Genomic DNA, 6616 nt, shown 5'->3' on the forward strand with positions numbered 1-6616 from the left:
CCGAATGGGCTCGAGGGTAAAATAAGCCCGAGTCAGGATCCCGACTCGGAGACTGAACCCGAGGGAAATTCAATCATCACACTCCTAAAAGCACGGCCCCGACGACGCCATCAACGGTCGTGACAAATCCCCAGGCCACGCGCTCGCAAAAAAATGCTTCGGTCCAGGAGAACATAGGGTCATCACCCTCCGCCCATGAAGGCGGGAAAAAGCCGAAAGGCCAATCAGAGTTCAAGCCATAGCACGGCCCAGGGACCGATCCCATAAACCAATCCACATGATCAAGAGCAACGACAGAAAAAAGGTACAAAAAGAATAACACTTTGAAATTCTCCTTACATTACATATGACAAAAACATTCTCCACCTACAGGCACGCTCTGCGCGCGCCGGAGACCAAGCTACAAAATAGTAGGAGCTATATTTTGTGCCAAGAGGCTACAACCCGTCAAGATCGCCCTCTGCAACGCCCACGAGGAGTGACCGAGCATCGCGCTCGTCCGCCCTTGCTTGAGCCAATTCCTCCGAGAGGATAAAGCCTCTCGCTCCGACTTCCTCGAGCACTTCTCTCCGGGATCGGCGGCGAACATATTCCTCGATCCTCTTCTCACGATCAAGGGCTTGCCTCAACTCGGATTGGGCATCAGCAGCCTCCTTTATGCAAGTCGCCATCTCATGATCCGCCCCGGTTCGGCTCAGCGCCGCTTCCGCCCCGACGTCAACTATCTTACCCCTGACCTTTGAGAGGTCAGACTCTAGTTTCTCGATCATATCCGCTTGAACCTTGGCGTTACTTCGGGATCAGTTGAGCTGGTCCTCGAAGGCAGGAATCTTGGCTGAAGCGCTCACCTCCTCCAAGGCTTGAGCCCGCACTTGGCCCTTTAGTTCCTCGCAAGCTGCCCTGACATGGTTCACCTCACCCTTGAGGCACTCCAAGGCCTCTGTCTTTTTTGCAGCTAACACGGCAAGAAGAAGTTAGCCTTAAACATCAAAAAGAAAGAAGAACGCACTGTAGGAAATTACCTGCTCCATCAAATAGCTCTCATAGTTCGAGCTTCGATACGCCTCATATCGCCAATGCTGCAACTCAACTTCTTTCTCCTTGCAAAGAAGCCTAAGGGATTCCCCCTCATACCGAACCCTCTAGAACTTGGCCTTTTGACGAAGCAGCTCGGACTTGATCCTATCACAGGCCTGCACAGGAAAGATTCAATGAGGGGAGGAAGACGCGGCGTATGAGAGAATTATGCACGAACTCACTGCAAAGTGAAGATGGCAAGTCTTCTCCAAATCAAAACACACTCTTGATAATACCGCTCCTGCAACCCCGGAAGAACCGGCTCCGGACATAACATGCTCATTCGAGGGAGCCGCTCGCCGAGAAACAGGTACCCCGGGGACAGCCAATTCGGGTGATGCCCTGTCCTCAAAAATACGAGCCCGGCCAGCGCCGCTAGAAGCTCCTTCGCATGGTTGGTCTCGGACCCTCTTGCTGCTGCCGTCTCTCGGCTCGGAAGCCGACGATCCCATCTCTTCTCCGGGAAAACGCTACCTCGCCTCGAGGAACCGCCCGATATCTGCAAAAACAACGCGTCCAGCATAGATGAGATGGGAAGTACCGCCTCAGGAACATATCGACAAAGAAGCAACATACGCACATACCTTGATTGATCCACTCCCCACCTGATGTGAGACATAGCTCGCCACCTGCGTTCATCGTAAGATGAACGGGTCACCAGCCTCCGAACCCAGTCGGGCAAATCGTGAACTTGGCTCGGCGCCCATAAAGTTGCTGCAACAAAGGGAATAATATTGATTACTTGGCCGATTTTTGCTATGAACAAAAACTGAAGGAACGGCAAAAGCGCCTCACTTACGCGCATAATTCCACCCTTCGGGGAACGGCAGGAAATCCACAGGGATGACATCGGTCGTCCTGACTCGGACAAACCAACTGGCCCACCCTCGATCTCCCCCTTCATCATCGTCAACAACGAAGGGCGTGGGCGAGCGATCCCTCAAGGTTAGCAGACCTCAATGGTGGAAAGGCCGATACAGCCTGATGAGATGGTCAAGCGTGAACTCAAGTCCGGCCTTCTCCGCAAAAAATCTCATCATCAGCACCGTCCGCCAAAGCGACGGATTAATTTGCGCCATTATAACCCAATACATCAAGCAAAAGTGGAGCATGACCTTATCAAGAGGGCCAAATACAAAAGGGTATAAGTACACGTTCAAAAACCCATCAGCAGAGTCCGCGATGCCTTCGCGTGGGGAAAGCACCCACAGTGTCATCCCCTCGCTCCACCCACAGTATTGCCTCGCCATTTCCAGGTGTTCCTCTCTCATCAAGGACGTCGTCTCCAGAGCAAAGCCCTTCGACTCTCCAGCACGGGGGACGGCATCCCCTGTCCTTTGCCTTAACGGTTTTGAAGTGGTCGCCATAACTGAAGCAGAACTAACAAAATAAAGCAAAGAAGCACAGACGCTTTTCGCACTTTAGAAGATTGGGAGCCCTATGCCGAAACGGAAGAACAGCTGCCCAAAAATAGTGAAGTCTCACAAAAAGGCCGAAGCCACCCCTCTTATGCACAAAAAGCAGCGGCGAAGTCACCTACCAGATGTAAGCTCCACGAAGCCAATGGCCTCGATACGAGTCGGCGGGTCAATAGCCGACCCAGGAAACATCCTCCAACGGACGACCAAGCTCGAGGATCCACGCGAATCATCTCCAAGCTCCAGGTAGTGTTGCACGTTTGGAGCTCCGTCCACCAAGAAGCACGATCGTGATAAGCTCCAGGGTGCCGATGCCAAACGCAAGGCGTGCGCCCGGGATCACAATTCCCTCCCCGAAGGAGCAAACCCGAAGAAGCTCCGATCTCCAAAGCTCTACGAAGCCCCAAAGGAGCGCCCCGCGCATAGGAAAACTCTTCAAACGGAAGCCAACCTTACACTCTTCGAAAGAGTTATCCACATCAAAATCAACAGGGCCCACCAAGGCGCCCAGGGATGACCTTCATCCGGGGTATCATTCCCGAAGGCCCCAAAATTTGATGCAAGATCTCCAAACGAACCAGCGGGCCCTGACAGCTCGAGCCTATCCGGTCGGTCCCTCGCCAAACCCAAGGGCAACAAAAAAGAAAGCAGGAAAAGGCCTTGCCAATCAGCTGGGGACCAAAACAAGCTATCACACCAAGCTACAACGGCCCACAAGCAATAGAAGGCATTTAAAAATCCCGAAAGGCGTGAAAGCAAACAAGCGCCAAAGAAGAAGCATAGATCTATCTCATGCGGCCCGAAAGGACCATCTATGCCCAGATCAATAAGGTCTCCGGGGTACCCGATGACGACCTACATCCGGAGCAGTCCCCCCGAAAGCCCCGAAACTCAACGCGCGATCTCCGGATAACTCGGGAGACTCTTACAAGCACAAACCCGTTAGACCGACCCAAAGTTATCCCGAAGGACAATAGTGGGACCAAAAAAGCCCATGTTAATCGGCAAGAAATCAAAGCAAACACTCACGTCCAAGATTAATATCAGCAATCAGCAATACAAAGGAATACATTTGAAGAGCCTCAAAGGGCATGAAAGCATAAGGAAATAGAGCAAACACGAAAGCAGAGGTCAACAAAGTTCATTTCTAATTTATAAGATTTTCAAGTACAAAAGGCCCCGAAGGGTCACAGCGTTCGATTACAAAGCCCCGGAGGGACATCACATACAAAGTACAAAAGCCTACAAAGGGTTCCCAAAACTGATACAACAAAAGAGGATACAAAAAGAAGGGACCTAAGATCTACTCTACCCTCGAAGGACGTATCTCCAGGATCGGCCCCGGAAGCCCTATCTCAGTTGTCCACTTTGACACAGCCGAGGAAGAACAACCAGGGAGCATGAAAGGACGACGAAGCGCCACAGCTCTCCGAAGCTCGAGGATCCTATTTGGCCAAGGAAGCTTCAGAGAGGGAGCAGGCCGAACAATCCTCGGCCCTGCTTGCACGGCTACTTCAAATACACTTCTTCAAGCAGGGAGCCATGCAAGCTCCCGGCTTAGGGCGGAGTTCCATCTCGAGCCAGGGTATGAAGGTGAGCAGCGGTGGGTATTCCGAGCCCCCTTTTGAGCAGCGGTGCATAATCCGAATAACCATCTGAGCAAAGGTGAAACCGACTCTCCTCCCATCGTCGTTTTGAGCCAACGGTAGCAGCAGCGGCCAACGTATATGTTTACGTTCAATAAAGGTGGACCCCGGCGGAAGGCCTCGATATGGCCCGGAAGATCTCCCCCAAACAGCCTTGAGATAGAAGGCTCCCATCATGATAATCAAAGACGATGGGAAGGAAGAAGCAAAACGTATCAGCAGAAGTGTTGAGATGAAAATATGCAATACCACAAAAAGCCCTCATTTATAGGGAGGAAAAAAACAGTCATCGATGCTCTGAAAGATTGACCGACGGGTATAATTACTACTTTCTTGAAAAAACAAACCGACGATAGCACTTTTGCCTCGAGGAGCGGAAATGATAGGACGTCGAGCATGGATCTATGAGACACGCCAACGGTTACGAAGGATTGCGCCGCGATCTGAATCGCCATTATAGCATCGCCAAAGGGAGCTCGAGGAGTCGAGTGTCAGAATCATTTCCCATCACTTCGTCATGAGAAACGTGGAGACTATTTGTACGCGGTAAAAATTAGAAGACTTGATTTTCGCTATCAAGACAATTTTGAAAGCCCTCCTCGAGACCCCGAGGATGGGAGGCCACGATTGAGTTCTCGGCCTTAGGGCTCTTCGAGGTCCGAATCAAAGAAAGCAGGGCCTGAGGTCAGGGAGAGAGGAGATGCCTCCGAAGCACATGGCTACACCTGACAATGCCGGTCTATCTGTAGCCTACTGAGATGACGTGCGATAGACCGTCCCATCATTCCACTCTTGTAAATAATATATGCATATTTTACCGAGTCCCCTCGCCTATGTAAGGGGGACTCACCCCACCTTGTAAGGGACTGATGTTGCTCCACTTCTCCAACAAGCAATAATATCTTTCTCTCTCTCTTTTTCTTCTAAGTTAATTGTGTTCTTCGACCCCGAGGTAGCCCTAGCATTTTATTGTTCTTCATTTGTTCTTCGTCATTTAGCTCAAGATTGACGGTATAAAGCTTTGTATACACATACTTATCTGCTATCCCCTTCCCGACTACCCTCGATAAGATTACCTCTGATAGGCCCGAGGTAGGCTCGAGGCCTGGCCCTGAGGTATCTACTGGCTTGTTCTAAGCCCGGGAACGCACCCTTACGGGTTCGATTGTTATTTTGGCTAGCTTGATCTTTACTGTCTTACTCCATATTTAACACTAATCACCCTTCCAAACTAGCTCGGGAATAGATCACGTATTTTTAGAATCCCATTTATAAATTTAATTCTTGTTACCATTTTTACGGTAAACAAAAGCATATATGATTAGCTGAATGACCTGCGGGCCCGCCTCGAGCTTGAAACCATCATGGCTCCCTCTTCAACCCCATTTCCATTTATCAAACCCTCTGAACAGTTTTGAACATCTGATGATGTGGCTTTAAAAGCAGCATGACTCAAGATTCGACCCGTTTTAGCCTACTTTCTACCATCTCCCCAATTTTGATAGCCTCAGCGAACAGCTTACTCATAGCGGACATCATGTTCTGGAAGTAGTCCGCCTCTTGGGCCTATAGAAAGACCGTGGCCATTTCAATTTCGTCCATTTGAGGCTTTAACCTGGCAGCTTGCTCACGCCATTTGACAGCATATTCGTGGAAGCTTTCCGCAGTTTTCTTTTTCAAATTGGACAAAGAGTTTCTGTCGGGAGCGATGTCCATATTATACTATAACTGGCGGACAAATTCTCGGGCCATATCGTCCCACACGTGGCAATGAGTAATTTCTTGGTCCATATACCACTCAGAAGCAATTCCGGAGAGGCTTTCCCCCAAAATAGGCCATTAGCAGCTCCTCTTTTCCACCAGCACCCCTCAGCTGGTTACAATATCGTTTCAGATGAGCGACCAGGTCTCCGTGCCCGTCGTACTTTTCAAATTTTGGCATATTGAAGCCAGCTGGGAAGTGGACATGGGGAAACATACAGAGGTCAGAGTATGAGACACTCTTTTGACCACTCAGACCTTGAATGTTTTTCAGGCTTTGTTCCAGGCTCTTAATCTTCCGAGCCATTTCCTCTTGCTCGGAATTTTTAACCACCTTTTCTTGGTTCACCGAGAGATCATATTGTGGAGGTTGAGTGAAGGAGTACGAGGTCACATATGTTATTTCTGGTTGAAACTGTGGACCCTGAAAGATGGACATTGGAGGCGGTGCCCTTGAAGCCGGTGCCTGGGGGCGAACCACAGAAGGCATGCCAGGATCATTGGAGGGCATTGGAGGGTGCCCGCATGGGATGAGTGGCTTGGGCACAGGGGCGTCGGTAACCTCACCTAACCAGAGGATCAACTCAGGGAACCCAGGGATTGCACTTGGCGGTTCCCTACCATTAGACCAGGCGTCCCACATTTCCAATATGCGGAGATGCAACATCTTATTCTCTTCAGCAGCTGCTGATTCTAGCTGCAGAATAACCGATG

Source organism: Nicotiana attenuata, unplaced genomic scaffold (genome assembly GCF_001879085.1).
Source record: "Nicotiana attenuata strain UT unplaced genomic scaffold, NIATTr2, whole genome shotgun sequence".
Lineage (NCBI taxonomy): Eukaryota > Viridiplantae > Streptophyta > Magnoliopsida > Solanales > Solanaceae > Nicotiana > Nicotiana attenuata.